The following is a 19,417-nucleotide window of genomic DNA, read 5'->3' as shown; positions in this document are numbered from 1 at the left end:
TTGTAGAACCATTCAGGGTCACATTTAGAATGATTTCACAACATTTCATACAGTTTCATTGAGTGGTGCCAAACTATGCTATCAAAAAACTGCTTTCAACAACCATGTAATACACAAATATGTATGGATGTCCCCGAACATCTGAGATGTTTGCAAACATCGAAGAGCTGTCCCGAGACTGTTTCCGGACATCGGAAAAAATAATAAATACATTTTTAAACAATTGAAGATATCAGTGACTTTAAAGTACTTTTGCTGGTAGAACAGACATTTAAAAACAGTAAGCTAATGTATACCTGTATGTGAAATTGTATTTGGTACTTACAAATATTATTCTTAGTCACATTTTATATAACTAAAAATAATAAACTCACAAAATCCAGAATGTTCTGTACTTTGTTGTGCCTGCTTCTCTTCAGTTTCTTCCTTCAGTATTTCCACTCTGTGGGATCATGTTCATCTAGCCAGTCAATGTAGTTGTCCATTGTAGGATGAGAGTAAAACACCGCCTGTCACCTCACATATTAGAATGAACAATGGAAGAACATTACCTGATGAAAGAAGATGGGATTGTTTGCATTTACCTTCTGATTGGGTCTTTATTGTTTCTATGGTGGGCAGCTGCCAATAGGACGTCAAGTACCTCAGCTGCTGTTCAACTGTTCAACCTATAAGACAATGGGCCTCATTCCAAGTACAGCAGTCTGGACCGCCATACTATGAGAATGCCGGCAGGGACATGGATCCCCCATCAGGCCTAACCTGCTGGGAAATCGGGCCCCTACCAGCATGTCTCACACTGAAGCACCTGGCACTGTTAGCAAAGGTGCCTTCAGTGTTTCAGTGTCCACATTTCCATGGAGTCCTTTGAGACTCATGGAAATGGGGAGTAACCCTTAGCGCTTGTGATATTCCGGTGGCACTGGGATATCAGGCGGTGATATGGTGCTACAGGGTTGGAGGCAATCCAGCGGTAACACCGACGGGTTACCACCAACCTCGTAATGAGGCCCAATGTCATTGTTTGATTGATGTTTATATGTTAAACTGGGGGTTTCATTGCCTCATAACCTTAAGTGTGTTTCTATGTTACTGTTTTTGCTTGTTATTTTAGATATTGAGGCAATTTCAGAAGGAGATTGTGTCAATCCATTATGTGGCGAGCCGGATGATGAATCTCATTGCTCAGAAGATTGTGGAGCATTCGAGATTTTTGAGACTGGGACTATTGTGATGTTGAGTGTTTGAAATTAGTAGTTTGTGCGCAAATTGTGGAGAAATATTTTGACAGGGGGGACAGGATTTTTTCATTTTGGGAACAGAACATTTATTAGTAATCTAAGTAAAGAGCACAGAGATATTTTGCAATATCTTATGAATTTTAACATACGAGAGGAGTATTTCTCTGAATGAAAATATATTTTTGGGTTATATATTGGCACACAGGAGATTTGACATATTATTGAAAATGAAAATGTTTTTTATGTCAATTTGAAACGTTGCGCAGGACGACCACAAGGGGATGATGCTCACTTGACTTGGCTCGCAAACCTAGTTGCTCAGCATGGGAAAATGGGCTCTTAGCACTAGGGCAGACTGTCAAAGGATTTGCTGGAACGCCAGGGGAAACTCTGGGAGACGGACTAATGGAAAATATCGATCAATACCTCCTTGTGGCTTTACAGGAGACCTGGTTCATTAACCAAGTTCTTGTGGATGGTTGGCATTTCCTTTACAAACTTGTAATTCAGGGCGATCATGGGAGCCCTAAGGGAGGATTACTACTGGGTATTAAGAAATCAATGACTATTGAAGAGCTAGCTACAAAATCACTGAACATCTTTGTGGGTCGGGTTTCATCATTGTTAACACCTACGATCCAACATACAGGTTTGTACATGGAACAGTCTTAGAAGAAGTGGAAGCACTGATTGATAGCCAATTAGAATGACTCATGTGTATTATATGCAGAGATTTTAACTCGAAAATCCCTAAGGAGTCTGCATCATTGTTACAGCAGTGCACATCATCCCCTATGTTAGAGGATGGAGATCGTCTTGCAAAATATTGCAAACGGGGACTCGAGTGGGCAAGTGTACTACACCCTTCCAGATTTAAAATGACCAAAGCCTCGTTGCCATCAGATTAAACACTGCAGTACACACGTCTTGGGCAAAAGTCTTGCAACATTTTGGACTATGCTTGTCTGGTTAATTCAGCTACTTTGATTGCTGATATTGTACTTATGCATAGGCTTGAGAGTGATCATCTGCCTCTGGTCCTTAGCTTGGATAAATTGCTCCTGCCCTCATTGCCAATCCTTCCAGGGGAACTTGGCATTAATGCAGCACAAAGTCACATCACTTGGAATAACCAGCACCTCAACAAGGTTTCTACTAACATGCAAGCTGCCCTGGAAGTCTTTGTTGAGCATAGTCAAGAACGAGCCGCTAATGAATTGCCAAATTCACCTGAAACTGTTATTAAAGAATTTGGCGATATGGTTGTGTTGTTCATTGTAGGGACTTTTGTTAAGGGAAACTCTAGAGCTCATCGGACAACGAATATCATGCATTGCCATTTGTATGCTGAGCACATTGCAAAAAAAAGAAAAGAGCTGTGGGCTACACTGCATGAACTTTTAAGATCAACCCTCGATCAAGCACTGTTTCTTGTACTAAGTTAGCCAAGAATAAATATTGAAAATGGCTGAAGGGCCACAAATACCATCTAAATAGTGTTTACTGGCGATCTTTGGTTCAGTTGGCACTAGAAAGAGATGCTCAGCAATTTTGGAGGGCGATCAAGGGACATAGCCAGGCATCTCAGAAAATCATTGGTGTCCCTGAACTAGTATGGACTGCCTTCCTCACTAAAACCTTAGGAAATGGATGGATAACCTTACTTGTGCCAACCATCGCGATGGGCTAAATGGCTCTAGAATAGAGGGGCCCCCGATATCTTGAAGCTGATCACAGGCAGTAACTCTTCGAGAGTGCAGGGCCCAGATGGCATCAGTAGCACGCTGATCAGAAAGAATGCTAACAACTGGATTGCTGCGCTCGACTGGCTGTTCCGCTGGATCGAAGAATGCCAGACCATTCCAGCATCATGACATGATAGCATCATTGTGCCGATTAAGGCAGCAATGGGGATCCAAGTAATTATTGCCTGCTTGTGGTGTTAAAAGACTCATCTAAGATCTTTTTCTCGCTTATTGTTAGGCAAGCTATGGGATTGGGCAGAAGGAGCAAATCTTATCCCTTCAAATCAGACTGGTGTTCAAAGGGGATTAAGTACTATTACCAACTGCCTTGCGCTATCAGTCATACAACAGGCATGGGGCATCCATGGCTGCCCAGTCTTTGTGGCATTTGTGGACTTTAGCGCCGCTTTTGATTCGGAAATCACTGTAGGACTGGAACATCCTGCCGGCCGGTTCTCTATGATTATTGCCCTTCACGAGGGCACACGGGTTAAAATTCAGCTAGACCAATCTTCGAGACGTCAGTCTGGACCCCAACTTGTCAGGGATTAAAACAGGGATGCAACCTGGCTTCCCTTCTTTTCAAATGTGTACCTAGGGCACATGGGACTGTCAATGAATGACCCCATTTCAAGCCTATTTGTAACAAAAGGGATAGCCTATGGTCGGGCAGGATGGAAAGGCCAGACTAATATTTTGTACAGGGGGGTGGTCCTGTCCTCAAACATTTGTACTACAGTGGAGTGTTGTAGTAACAATTCTAACACTCCTCCATTTTAGTGTTAATACATCTACAAAAGAATGCATCAATTGAGAAAGGTTCAAATCCAAATACTGGAAAAACAATTGGCGTGTCCTTTATTAATTAGGCCACATGTATGCACATTGGTATATCAATGTAGAAAATGCAAATTTACACATAGAAAAGTAGAAAATAAATGTATAAAATACATCTTGTCACCAGTTTAGTGAGTAGTATCAACAAACAACCCATGTATTGCAAATATTGTGTCAGGATGCTCAGGTCCTAGGCGCAGGAGCGATGCAGAACCAACCACCCCCTCAATGGTCTCAGTGTCTGCAAGTCAGGGCTTACACAGACCTCTTTAACCAGAGCGGGGAAGGAGGGTTAGGGTCTCGATGAGTGGATAGGTAGAGGGATTTTAGGTTAACAGGATTGAGGGTTAGGAAGAGGTTATGGATGGGACTGGGGATTTTAGGATGAACGATGGCTGCACACTTTTCCTCAAAACTGGCTGATGTAACTGCCTTAACACCTTTACATGTAAAGGTGTTTCCCTTCACATTACCCTTCTAAACAAACATGTACGTGCTTCTTTGGACACGAAATTATATCACACTTTGATTGGTAAAAACAGTTGCTGGCGTGAGCCCATTTACATTTTCACAAGCATAGTCACATGCACTGCACACTTAGCTTTTGCTTCTGTCTTTAAGTCCTGTCCTGCAAAGGCTGTCGAGTCCTGTGCCACGTCCTTGAAGTCTGAGGATCAGGTGCAAACTAAAAGAAAACAAAGGACAAGCATTAGCGTATGCTTTCTAGTTCTGTCGGTCTCTCACTCTCCCAAAACACACTCTACACGCATTCAGCACTCTGTGCATTCACTATTCTCAGGTTGTGGCCTTTTAACCCATAAGGTATGCGATTTGTCAAAACACGGTCTTCCTTCAGACCGAGTCTTCAATATAATGCACTTCCGTCTCATGCGCCTTTCCGGCGTATATTCCACTAGACGAAAACACGAAAATATCAACAATAAACAATCTTCTTCGATCTTCACACATTCACTGAGGCAGGAACTAAGACTATGTGGGTCATTACGACCCAGGCGGTAAGTACGCCAACTTTACCACCATGGTGTAAACTACATTTACACCATGGTGGATGGCGGATTTACCGCCCCATTCCAAGGTGAGTGGGCGGTAAATCCCCATTTCCCATTTACCCTTCCCCATTCCCATTTTTGCCCCATAGGGCATAATGGGAGTGGGGAAGGCGCTAATTACGCCACCGTAAATTACGGTGGCGTAATTAGCACCAAGGCAGTTTAGCGCCATGTATTTTAACGGCTGCTAGAAGCCCTTAATGCCTGAGTTGTAATGAGGCCCTATGTTTCTTTCACGGAAACCCGCCCACTTAGTCTTCTATGCGGTGGGGGTTGGGAAATGCCCCCTACGCTTCCCCCATGAATCCCAGGAACTGCTTGGGCTGAGGGGTACTTATCTCTTTGAAGCGAGGGGCCGGAATGTTGCTCTGGAGGCTCTAGGCCCCTCGCGTGTGAATTCCGTGGAGCTGCTGGGCACACATCCACTCGCCTCGGTGTCTCGAGCACAAGCCCCGTGCCTTGGGGCTTGCGCATGAACGTTCGCGTGCCACACCCAGCGTGGCTTCCCATTGGCTCGCGGGTCCATGAAGCATGCTGGGAAATGTAGTCCTGGCCAGCCAAATGCTGGGATTTGTAGTTTTTAACTGTAATATGTCTACAGAAAGGGCATAACAGCCTTTTAAAGTACAGTACCCTTCTGGACATGGATTTCTTCATGGTCCCTGGCCCCACAGCTCCAACAGTACTTGATCTATGGCCAATCCTGCCCCTGACATATTTAGTGCATATTTCAATATCATTACATGTTCAGTGGTGACAAGTGTCACTGGATTAGCCTGTTTTAATCCGTACAATCCAGAGTTCTGAAGTGGCTTTTTAGCAGACCCTATTTTTAGGTTTATTGAAGCTATAAGCACTGTGCTGTGCAATTGTTGGTTGCAACTGTGTGAACACACTGTTCAGTGGTAAATATGATGTAATATTTTACAACTATGTATACAGGCAAGACAACACAGCACGGGTATAGCAGTGTGTAGGCAACACACTGCACCAATTTTGTAAATGTACCTCCATGTTGAATTATGTATACATTTCTTTTAAAAAGCCACTTCAGAACTCTGGATTGTATGGATTAAAACAGGCTAATCCAGTGACCACTTGTCACCACTGAACATGTAATGATATTGAAATATGCACTAAATATTTGCAATACATAAGTCATTCACTTTCAATACTGATGATGTCCCAGTCGACCCCAAAGGGAGATATGTCATTATCAGAGGTGAACTAGCAGGGGAAAAGATTTTGCTGGTTAACACATGATGTCCAAACACTGAACACTGGTGACCCCTCCTTTTAGACTTAGGTTTCAAGAATACTGGGGAAAACACTGGATGTCCCTATGATATGGGGAGGAGATTTTAAAATGATTCTTAATGTAGCTAAAGATATGTCTACCACAAGACAACATGAGACCACTGCTCAAACTCTTAGACAATGACCTTGCACGGCTTGGTAGATGTGGGAGGAACACATGGAAGAAACCAGATGCACATTTTATTCATTGGTCTACAATGCAATATACCGTATTGATTATGACATGGATGCACAGGCTGTGCAGCAGCAATATCTCGCTGCGTACCTTGTCGGACCTTTCCCCGGTGGTAATGCACATCTCACTGAGCACAACGCCAAAGCTCTGACCACTATGGAGGAGCGCTATTAGATGCCATTTTTGTGTCAGGCTAACATGGAGAAATTGAGATTCTTTTTAAAACCAACAAGGGCACGGTCTCACAATACACAACAATATGGGAAACATTTAAAGTATTGTTACAGGGCACAGTGATCTCGGTCACATCAGGGATCCTAAAGAACACCAGGAGAGAGGTGGGGGACCTAGAACAGGAACTGCGTAGGATCGAAAATGAATATGGAAATACAGGAGACAGGGCCCTCCTGGGAATTATCAACAGAAATCCGCTGAATATCCACAAATTGGCAGATCAAGAGGCACATCTTATGGCAAAACCAAGCAAAGCATGTAGATATGTGGAGGACTACACAAATCGGGGTTTCCATAGTGTTTCAATGGATGGTTCCATTTGGCCTTTACATGCTGCCTCTGCCCCCCACCCCGACAATGCGCACATTGTTTCTCCTTGAGCGCGACTCCAAATCTTCGCATTTGCCTCTCATTTTGTTAAGTTCGATCTTCAAGGCGGTAATGTCGCGACCGTGTTGGCCCACCTTGTCCTCCACCTCGCCAATTCCTGTCTCTGCTTCACTGATACGGCCGCTTTCCTTTTCTAGCTTGGATTTAAGCGATCCTATGGTTACAACGATGTCGTCCAGTTTTCCATTCACGGATATAAATCCTCTTTGCATGGCCGATAGCAGGTGGTTCTCGGAGGCATTTTCAGTTGTTGCTTCCGGTCTGCCGCCCCACGGTAGGCCTGGGAGCTAGTAAAAGAGCCATTGGAGCATTTTCTTCAATCCACCTTTCCTCATGCTGCGCTGTTGCTTTTGAAGGGGGATGTTTCTTTGGGTGTTGAGGTATTGTTGAACCTTTTCCAGGAGTTCGGGTTGGCAGTGCAATCCGATTGTGTAGGTGCCCCTGCACATATCTACTGCTTCTGATGTTAGTTGGATAGTGGTGTCCTATCTTTTGCAGGTGCTTATGTTTGGGCTGTGATCCTCACCAATGACCAGTGCAGTTTTGAGCTTCCTATGTTTCTCGGGTTCTCGCCTGTGTCAGCGGGTCAGTGTGCCCCACCGACCTGTCTTCTGACACCCCATATTTAAGGTATCATCTGTGTATGGACGCTTGCATGGCAGCAATTAAGGAGCTCCTACTCAGGGAACTGTGGCTCTCTGTCGCTGTGGGAGCCCTGCACCCATTTACTGCTTACTACAGGGATAAAGGAGGTCAGATGCAGTCTGTTCTGTGGGGGCCACCTCAGCCGCTCCGTAGTTTCACCATACGGCCTGCTGCACTTGTTGCACAGCGTCACCCAGGTTCTGTCCCCTATAGTCTCTTCCCCATGTTATGGCCTCTGTTGGATTGCCCACTCGGTTTTGATTACAGTGCACTTTGGTCATAGACATGCAGCTTGGCCTCCTGTGGCTGTGTGTTAAATTGCATTCTCTAGTTTCCTTGTTGAGCATGGCCGCCTCTCTTGCAGTGCATTGTATAGCTGGGGGACGTCCTGGATCTCCCTGGTTTGACCGTCATAGCCTGTGTCTATTAATGCAGAGGGGTGTAACTGGAGACAGGTCGGGGGTTACCGGACTGCCGCTGGCTACCGCCGCTGCCACCGCCCCTCTACACTGGTAGCTGTTTGGCTGGGACTGGGTGCAGCGGGCCCCAGATGCCCCCGGTCCGGTGCTGCAGCATTACCTGAGGGCACCAGTCCGGACCAAATCTTATAATTCCTTCGTGTTGTCTCAGCTCCGATGTCAGCCCCCGCAAGCCGCTCCAGCACCGGTCCCCAGCAGGAGCTCTTCCTCTCACTGACTGAGGTTCAGGTCAGCGTCAGCTTGCGCTTCACCCTGTTGGAGTTCTCCGGCACTGAGTCATCCCGATACACCAACTTTCACCCTGAACCGCTGCAGATCATCAGCCTTCCTCCGCAATTGAGAAAAAAGAATTAGCAGGTAATTCCAAGGATATTTTAGTGTTTCGGATGTTGCTTGTTACGCAGCTCCCCATTCAGTTGGCCATTTTCTTTGTTGCTCCACAGCACCCTCATAAACCATTTAATTCTAAAATCACTCAAACCCAGGTCCTTGTTAACAGTTAGTTTCTCACAAAGAGTTAGTAACCAAAAGATCCAACTATCTCCAATCAGCCACACAGTTTTACAACTAGCCATGATATCTGTTCTTTTTCTCAGGTTTTATTTTTGTTCTCACTTTTAGAAAATTGATTCTTAGTTTGAATGTTTACGAATAGTAGTAATTGGTCGGTTTTACCGATGGAATTGAGTAGGTGGCTGTGATTGGTTACAGTTAAAATGTGTAGGCCATTGTACTAGTTTGTTTTCTACAGTGCTGTTTTTATGCTATTCATTTTTTAAAAGTGTGATAGCCAACATTTTGTTGCCTTTTGGCATTCTGATTTCAGAACCCAAACTGCACGTGATGAGTCTGTGGTGTGGCTGTTGTGACGATATGTGCATTTCTTTTTTTTAATGCTTTTTATTGCTCAACAACAGTGGTCTCGAGAGCTACAACAACTCTCTCCCACCAATTCACACAAATCTACAAGCAGAAAAAGAAAAAGACATTTACAACTGACATTATACGGCTTTTTAATGCTTTTTATTGTTCAACAACAGTGGTCTCGACAGCTACAACAACTCTCTCCCACCAATTCACACAAATCTACAAGCAGAAAAAGAAAAAGACATTTACAACTGACATTATACGGCTTCATAATCATCTAAGAGCAAGTCACATAGATACATACAGAAGGGACCCCATATGTCCTTAGGCCGGTTTGCCCCCGGGAGAGTCAAAACATATTGTTCCTCACACTCGTTGACATATGTCAGTTCGCAAAGGAAAGTGGTCATGCTTGGCAGTGTGGAAATTTTCCAGGTTTGTAGGATACATTTCTTCGCCACTGCGCATGCCACATTAAATAGTCTCCTGGTTTTCTCCGAGCACTTGCCAATGTCTCCAAACAAGTATTTGTGGGGGGTCAATTGCAGGGGTATCTGGGTGATATCAGCCAATAGCTCAGCCACCACCCCACAGAATTTCAGAATGGCAGGGCACTCCCAGTACATGTGAAAGGAGCCAGCAGACTGAGCCCCGCATTTGGGGCGCTCCCCTCCATGCTCTGCACCAAATTTTGCCAGTTTAGCCGGCGTGTAATGCAACCTGTTTAAAAGTTTAAACTGTATCAAGCGTAGACCCGCATTTAATGAAACATTTTTCGTCAGTGCACAATATCTGCTCCAATTACCTTCCGGGATGGGCATTTGCAGGTCCGTTTTCCATTTGTCCTTGACCTGGTTTATTGTAGGGGTGTGGGTTTGCACTGCTGCATACAATTTAGAGATAGCCCGCCTGGCATTCATGGTGATGATCTGTGAGCAGGGGTGTTGGGGAGGTTCATCTGGGAACATTGGCCACCTCTTCTGAAACGCGGCCCTTACCCTATAGTATTGCAATATTTTAAGTGGTCCACGCCCCATCGCTCTCACAAAGTCCTCCTTAGTTGCAAATTTGCCATCTATAAACATATCGCCCACCCTCATCTCCATGTGTGGGTCCCAGACCTCCTGAATACCCACATCAAACATGGGGGGAATACCCAGAAAGTTCCACAGGGGAACCTCCGAGTTATATGGTGTCTCCAGCTTTAGCCTCTTAAATAATGCACCCCAAACACGGACCGTGCAGCTGACCGGGTCATAGTCACAAGTGTCTCTGTGTCTTATATTAAATATGACTGACCTAATGTCCACTGGGGATATAGTGTGTGCCTCCACCCAGGTATGTGGTATTTCCCCAGAGTCCTCATACCAAAACTTCGCAAATTGCGCCTGGGCAACCAGATAATAAAGCTCAACGTCTGGAGCAGCCATACCTCCAGTATCATAGCGTTCTGTCAATTTTTCCCACCCAATTCTCGCCGCCTTACCATTCCACATGAAGGTTACTATTAACGACCGTAGCTTAGTAAAAAAGTCTCTGCCCGGCCATATTGGTATGTTTACAAAAAAATATAATAGTTTGGGGAGGACTATCATTTTGAGCAAGGCGATTCGGCCATGTAAGGATATGGGGAGGCGTCCCCAGATCTGTAGCTTAGTGCTCAACGTCTGCAGCGCCTTCTCGTGATTATTCGCGTAAAGGGTTTGCCTATCTCTGGACACTAGCACCCCAAGGTATCTGATATGTTGTTCTGACCATTTCAGGCCGCACATATTTGTGGGGCATTCAGTGGAGGGCGTGAGCGGAAATACTTCCGACTTGGCTAGGTTGATGACATACCCCGAATACTCTGCAAACTCGTGTATGTCTGTCATAATGGGCTCTATGTTTTTTTCTGGTTGGCAGACGTATAGGAGCGTATCATCCGCATAGAGCGAAATCAGTTGGATCACGCCTTTCATGTTTATTCCCCTGTCTCTATGCCTTAGTCTAACAGCAGCTGCCATTGGCTCGATAGTTAAGGCAAACAAAATGGGCGAGAAGGGGCATCCCTGTCTTGTGCCCCTTCCTAATTGAAACAGCTCAGAGACGGTTCTGTTGGTGCATACTCTGGCTCCTGGAGCGGCATAAAGCAGTCGAACATACCCAATGAAAGTAGGTCCCGCCCCAAATGTTTCCAATACACTAAAGAGATATTTCCAGGACACGGAATTGAACGCTTTTTCGGCGTCAAGGGCAGCGGCAGCTGCAGTCCTCCCGGGATCAATCTGGGCCATTATACCAAATAATCTACGGAGGTTCAATGCAGTGGATCGCAGGGGAATGAACCCATTCTGATCAGGATGAACCAATGTCGAGACCAATGGTGCCATCCGGTTCGCCAGAACCTTGGCAAATATCTTGGCATCGACATTGATAAGTGATAAGGGCCTGTATGATGACATGTCGCTAGGTGGGCGTCAGGGTTTAGGTAATACAGTTATGATGGCTTCCCTCATTGTCGGGGGTAGTATGCCTCCCTCTAGGGCTTCCTCCAAGATCCCCAGTAGCACAGGAGTTAGCTCCTTGCGGAACTCCTTATAAAATTCAGCCCCCAGCCCATCGGAACCCGGTGCTTTGCCTGACGCCAGCCCCATGATTGCTTCTTCCATTTCCTCCACAGTGATCGGTTGATCTAGGGCCAATCTGCTTTCAAGTGGGAGTTTTGGGAGCCCTAACGATGTTAAGTATGCCATTATCTCAGTGGTCGTTTTGCTATCCCTGTTGGAATACATTGTTTGATAAAATTGGGCAAACTCACTGTTAATATCCACCTCGCTTGTTTTGACCTCACCATTCACATCTTGAATACTTGTAATAGGTTGTGGCTGTTGCTACTGCTTAATCAGATTGGCCAGTGTTCTACCCACCCTATTTCCCTCGCCATACCTGCGGCTCTGGACGGGGCTGCCATATACTGTGTTTCTCTGGTGGCCAGGTCATTGAAATCACGGATGTGTTCACGGATTTGGGCTAGGGTGTTCCTATCGTGTGTGTGACTATAGGTTTCCTCAAGGTTGTTTAGGGCACTTTCCACCTCCTCCATCTCCCTCCTCACTCCCCTCAGGAGGCCAGTAGATTTCGACAGGAGTGGCCCTCTAGCCCAGACCTTGAAAGTCTCCCAGACAGTGGAGACCAGCGTCACCGACCCAAGGTTATTAGTAAAGAATTCTGTTATTTCCTCGCATAGGGATTCTACTACCCCAGGGTCACCAAGCATCCCAAGCACCAGGCATTCTCCATCTCCTAGCTGGTCTGGGAGTATCTCTCAACCGAATTTCCAGTGTGACTGGGGAGTGGTCAGACAGTGTACGAGGTAAAATCTCACAGCTGTGCAGCATCTCGGAAAGACCCTGTGAGGTAAAGAAATAGTCTATTCGCGACTCACTGTCGTGGACGGATGAATAGCAGGTGTACCGTCTAACATCCGGGTGTAATGTGCGCCATACATCTGTTAGTGCCATTTGTGAAAGAAGCTGCCTCAGCGTCAGCGCCATTCTAGTTGGTGTCCTCATTTTCACACTAGATCTATCTGTTGTAGGGTCCAAGGCCATGTTAAAGTCCCCCCCCATATTATGGAAGAAGCGTCAAGTTTGTTAAGGGTTTAATATTTATTTAAGTAGCAGTCTTGGTCGTCTATGTTAGGGCCACATGTATTCACCAGTGTAACATGTTTCCCAGCCATTTCCCCCCATACCAGAACGTATCTGCCCTGCACGTCCACCTTGTGCCCCGCTACCCGGAACCCCAGGGAGGGATGTATGAGAGTGATAACCCCCCTGGACTGAGACGAGTAATTAGTATAATACTGTGTCTTCCCCCATTTGGGCATTACATTCTCGTTCACTGCACCCATTGCATGAGTTTCTTGCAGCATCACTACTTGAGGGTGATGTCTAGAAACATAATTGCCAACCTTCCAGGTTGTTCAATCCTCTTACATTCCAAGACAGCAATGATATTTTCAGCCCCCCTGTACCGTTATTTCCATATGTATTAGTAACCGCCATGTCACCCAACTTTCCCAATATTCAAATTACGGGAGCAGCAATCGCAACCTCGAGACCACATATTCTTCAACCCAAACTTAACAACAGTGCAACTACCCCACTCTGCCGATAGCTCAGCATAGCGAACTATTACCTGGTATCCTGGCCCCCACCCGCATCATCTCCCCCAACTTGATGATCCTGCCCATTAACACTCAAAACTTGCCCGATGGGCTTTTTAACTGAGCTTGTGGACCTTTCCATGGGGTCGGCTAATGCTGCCAACTGGACACCCACGGAGGAGGCTGCACAGCCCGACAACAACAGAAAGTGTTCCAGTTCAGTTGTGCTGGTTTATGAAGACATAGAGTCACTGCAGGGAAGGCACAGACTCATCTGCCGCCAAATCAGTTCAGTCCTCTCCAGGATTGGGTCTTGCATTTTGATCCCTCATTCAGTCTCTTGGGGGCAGCGGAATGGAGCCTCCACATACGCCATGGCCTCTGAAGGGTTTTCAAAGAAGTGGGCTCTCCCTCTGTGCTGAATTCTCATTTTCGCCGGGAAAATTAAAGCATAAGGGACACCACGGAGCCGTAGTTCTTTTTTAAACATTTCATATTACCTGCGCTGCGCTTGTATGGTCACGGAGAAGTCAGGATATATATGAATTCTGTTTTCCTCGAAATGTACTGTTCCTTTTTCTCTGGATAGACGGAGTATTGTGGCCCTAGCCCTGTAGTTTAGAAGGCGCGCAATGATGGTGCGGGGTGGAGCTCCCGGCTTCGGAGGGAGTGCAAGCGTGCGGTGAGCGCTCTCGACGAGAAAGTGGTTCGAAAAGGATTCCGCTCCCAGCAGCGATTTCAGTAATTCTTCCACCTGTCTTTCCATGGAGCCCTTGCCAAACGATTCCGAGACCCCAACAATGCGAATGTTATTTCTGCGGAACCTAGATTCAAGATCCTCGCACTTGCTCTGGGTTTTGCGCAGTTCGGTCTGAAGCAGGGCTATATCTCGGCCATGTTCAGAAATCACATCTTCACTTGAGCTTATTCTGTTCTCCGCCTCCGAAATTGCGTGCACTTTCCTTTTCCGCACAGACCTTCAGGGACCCGATCGTCTCCACTATATCGTCCAACTTGACGTTGACAGCCAGGAACCCATTTTACACAATTGTTGCCAAGCGGTCCAAAGAGTCTGTGTCTCGATTTTCAGATGTTTGTGTCGCCCCTCCAGATGTCTGCTGTGATTGGGAGCTGGTAAAGGAATCCAGTGGGCCGGTCTTTCTTCCCCCTACAGCTTTCTTCTCAGTGTGGCCCATTAGGCGAAGTTGTCACTTTTGGGGTGGGCTGTGTTCCCCCACATATGTGTGCTGCTGGCGACCAGTATCGGATTATGCTGTATGGTGGCAGCACAGCCTGTGCCCCGCATCCAGGCTCGGGCGAACCGCAATGCAGGTGTGGGGATAGGTTCAGTCTCACCCCCGATGTACACTCTCACCCCCATCGTTGTATTTGTTAGACTTCCGCAGTATTCTAGGGCAGGGTGTATCGCTTCAAAAAAAATGATCATCGGCGCCAGGCTGCGCTCCCTCCCACAGCGTCTCCCCCACCTTCAATGGTGCTGTGGCGGCAAGCTTCTTCTATAACAATATTGAAAAGTTCTCCCCCACCCTCGTGAGGACCCAGATGTATCGTGCACCGAGGCACTGGTCCATGGCGTCCCCCCTCGCCAGCAGCCCACTTACTTCACCAGCAACGTCCTAGCTGGACTTAGCCGTGGGGGGGGGATCCGGATCAGGGGGGGAACACGTTGCCGTCGCTTCGCACCCTCGAGCACTTGGCAGGATTCTTTCGCTCGGAGCATGGTGCAAGAAAGTCTGAGTACTTGTCTTCGTCTAGGCGGGAAGAGAAAGCATAGCACCGCCGCCCTCCGGCAGCGCTTGTGTATTGGCGGGCTGCCCCTCCCCCAACTGGCCGACCCACCGTTACGAGCCCCGGGCTCGAGTGGAAGTCGCCTGGAACTCACGGGCGGTCGCTCCGCTAACTACGGCCACTGCAGTTGCACCTGCGGATATCACCGTCAGCCCGGGGTCCACGCGCTCTGTTTTCACAGGGTGTCTTCTACGAACCTTCCCCTGTGGTATTCTGCAATCATACGTCTGCCAATTCAGAACTGGAAGGATTTATAGATGAAAGGATTTCGATCGAGCCGGAGCTCTCCACCTAGGCGGCCATCTTAGATGTGCACAACAACGCCCCCGACGATATGTGCATTCTTAAGAATTGTTGAAGGTGAATGAGTGATAGTACATTTTTATATATTATATGCTTTATTTGAACTGTGGTTTATATAAGATACATTAAATAAGTTCATGTGTTTGAGTTCATAAAGGTTAGAACTTTGTTTTTTAAAGCAGGGTTTTTCTGGTTTACTTGTGTGTTTTAAGGAGAGTGATCAAGCAACAGTCCATGTTAAGCTATAGTTATCTGTGTGTTTCTATTGTTTTGCTGAAGGTTTTTTGATAATATGCTGTTCATGGGTCTTTGGGAAATATTTTCTTTTCTATTTTACTCTATTCTTAAAAATACAGTGGTACTGCTGCATATCTAAAAACTGTGTGGTAAGAATTGATGGAAGCTGTTGATTAGGAAAAAAAATTATTTTAGTTTTATTTAGTAGGTTGTACATTGAGGTGAATGGTATAGAAACACTGGGCCTCATTACAACCTTGGTGCTAAGTGCACCAACTTTACCACCATGGTGTAAACTCTGTTTACACCATGGTGGATGGCGGATTTACCGCCCCATTCCAAGGTGAGTGGGGCGGTAAATCCCCATTTCCCATTTTCCCTTCCCCATTCCCATTTTTGCCCCATAGGGCATAATGGGAGTGGGGAAGGCGCTAATTACGCCGCCGTAAATTACGGCGGCGTAATTAGCACCATGGCAGGTTAGCGCCATGGATTTTAACGCCTGCTAAAAGCAGGCGTTAAAATCAGAATCAGGCGTTAAGGGTTAACGGTGGCGTTAACCCTTAACGCCTGAGTTGTAATGAGGCCCACTGAGTATACTTCTTCAAGTGAAAATTCAAAAATCTAAATATTTTTTATAATGGTTTTATAACCACTTTTGGTGTTTTTAAAAGAGTGTTGTGTGGTAATTTGAAAATGTGTGTGTTTTAAAAGGGGGTTTTATGGCGCAGTGTGTGTTGCTGTATGGTTATCCTTAAGATAAAATAGAGTGCATACATTTGTTTTTGTTGTTGTTTTGCTAAACCCAGTGCTTACTTTGTAAAAAAATATATGTGCCAGGGTCAATATTTATCTTTGGGAGCCAGCAGTGCTTTAAGACATTCCCTCAATTAGAAAACAGCCATGTGGGCTACATTTGTGCAAGGTAACATTCCCTCAACACAGACTCTGTAAGCTTGAGCCATGCAAGTGCAAGCATTTGTCATCTAGAATAGATTGAAACATCAGTGTAAGCTTCCATCACATAGAATGGTTGCTGCAATCGCTTGAGCAGTGCACCTATCCCTCACATACAATATATACAACATTGTCCCGAGAAATTGAACCTGCACTCATAAAGATCATAGGAATGGCCTTAGTAGTGCAATCTGATCTTATGTAAAAGAGACAAAGAATTGTTTTCCAAGTGGAAATAGCCCCAAGAAAAACAGGCACACTATGGGAATCAGAAGTGCAATCACAGTCCACATATTACAGTTACAGTATGGGCTTGCTCTCCTCATGTAGAATAGACACAGTGTTGTAAGACATTCCCTAAAATAGAAAATAACTTTGTGGGGCACACATAGGCTTTGTGAGCATGAGCCATGGAAATGCACGCAGTAATCATATAGAATGGATTGAATCACCAGTGGGATGTGAAATAGAATAGTTCCAGCATGGCTGTCAGCAGTGTTAAAGGTGCCCTTCTTGTAAAAGGGCTGAATACTTTTTAAGTTGGAATCTTGTGAGTTTGGTGGGATAATAGAGAAAGATTCTTTATTATACACAGAACAGGGACATTGTGAGTAGCAATTCTACAACTCTCATTAACGCACTAGCCAAAGCATATAGCACAGTAACATAAGCTTTGCATATACAGAACAACTACATTTCACAGTTTTTCACACACGCTAACACGTAAGAGGTTAAGATGAGTGTCCTTAGTAATGTAGGTCACAATAGGCCTCAGTAGAAAATATTTTCCCAAACAGATTAGGTACAGAATGGAACACAGTAGTACAGGACTCTACACATTAACATGGGCAGTACAAGTGAATGTTTCCCTCACAGATATGTCACTATGGAGTACATTAATGTAAGGTTCCCTCACACAGAACAATCCACTGTTGCACTCATCATTAAGACATTCCCTGCAGTTGTGTAAGGTACACTTACACAAACTCTGTAAGCATGAGCCATGGAAGTGGAAGCATTCATCATATAGAATAGTTTGAATCAGCAGTGTAAGGTTCCATCAAATAGAATGGTTGCAGCATGTACCTCAGCAGTACACACTTCCCTCGCATACAATAAATTCAACATTGGCAACGCCACACAGCATAGATTGTGTCAGGCCCTGAAAAAACCATTCCACAAGACACCTGCCTAAAATGCATGCACTGGCACCCAATCAAATAACGCATCAACTTCACACACTCGCAGAGTCATTCAGAACCTGGGCCCCCAGTACCTTATCTCAGGCTGCATATACAATAGTCAGCGCTGTGACGTCTCCGAACAGCCGCGAGTGACAGTCTATATTCAGGTCCACTCAAGACAAGGTAGAAAGTAAAGGGGGAGGTGGTGCTGCAGGTACCAGACACTTGGACCTAAACTCTGGTATGACTTATCTGCCGAACTGAACAATATTCACTTTAGAAAGGTATCTGAAAACATTATTTCATCGACTGAGCGGACAAGAAAATCAGGTAATGCGACATTAATCTAGCGTTGATGGATGTTGTTTCCTCGAGTTTGTTTGCATTATTGTGTGGTTACATGGATGAGAACTGGAATGTAGAATCTTGAGGGATGATGCTTGCGTGTGCTGGGGGAGTCCGTCAAGTGACCAGGAAGTTGAGAGTGAGCTAGCTGAGAAGTCGATGGACAGCTGTTCCCTTCCTTGTCCATGCGTGAGTCCGAACTGTAACTGAAGAATAAAACAACTTCCCTGTGTGCTCCCATCTCCAGAGCATTCCCTGATGAAGCGACCCAGTGAATAACACAATTAACAATACAAAAAGTGTAATTCTGGACGGATGACTTTGTCTTACTGAACCTGTCAATATATACAGCATTTTTTTTGTAATTTTTTTTTTAACTTTTATTTTTGGCAGCAGAGGTTTACAAGGTACACACATCAAGGCAACAAGCATGACTAAGCAACATAAGGTGGAGCAATACATAAAACATAGTACATTAGTAACAGCATTGTCAGGTAATGGTCACATACGATTCATACGAGTACGGGATCCTGTAGTAGGAGTGGTCATTGAAGGAGTGGGGGACGAGGCAGAGCTGGAAGCGACCTCGCCTTGTCTGTTAAGGTAGGAGTTGAATTCCACCCAGATGTTCTTGGGGCGAGAGGTGACGGGGAGCATGGATATAAATTCTTCCTCACAGTTTCGCGACCAAGTAAGCATATGGAGCCATTTCTGGTGGACCGGGGTGAAGGGACTTTTCCAGCTCTGAAGAATGCATTTTTTGGCTATCATACACCCAATATTGAGAAATCTAGCCGTGGTGTCATCAGTATTCCAGGCTCCAAACAGGATGGCCAAAGGATCAGGGTCAATAACCGTTTCAGTGATGGCCATGAGTGTTTCTAGGATACTTTCCCAAAATCTAAGCAACTTGTCACAAGACCAGAACATGTGTAAGCGGTCAGCTTCTGTCGCCCCGCAACGGGGGCAGAGATGCGCCATAGTGCGAGTGAACCTCGAGGTCCTATGCAGAGTATAGTAGAGTCTATTTAAAAGTTTGTACTGCATGGCGCGAAAACGGAAATTGAGGGAGACTTTTTGGTTGTGTAGGCACATATTGCCCCTGGCCCCGTTTGATAGTTCTAGGTCTAGTTCGCTAGCCCATTCAACACGTGCCTTGAGAGTGGGAGTAGGGGTAGCATCCTGTAGGATCTTGTAAAGTGAAGAGACTATTCCACGGGCACCGCCCCAGTTGGCAATATATGCAATGGCCGAGTTGTCTGGGGGCTCAGCAGGGAATGTGGGCCATTTGGTGCGAAACGCAGCCCGTAATCTACAGTATTGAAGGGTCTCCAAGGCGGTCCCGGTGTGTCCCGGTTTCCAGGTTTGGGGGTCAATGAACCTGCCATCGGGGTAGAAGTCCGTCAGTGCTTGGTATCCCAGCTTCCCCCAG

This window comes from Ambystoma mexicanum, chromosome 2q (genome assembly GCF_040938575.1).
Source record: "Ambystoma mexicanum isolate Mex_15411 chromosome 2q, UKY_AmexF1_1, whole genome shotgun sequence".
Lineage (NCBI taxonomy): Eukaryota > Metazoa > Chordata > Amphibia > Caudata > Ambystomatidae > Ambystoma > Ambystoma mexicanum.
The sequence above is the reverse complement of the archived record's forward strand: the minus strand, read 5'-3'. Positions refer to the sequence as shown.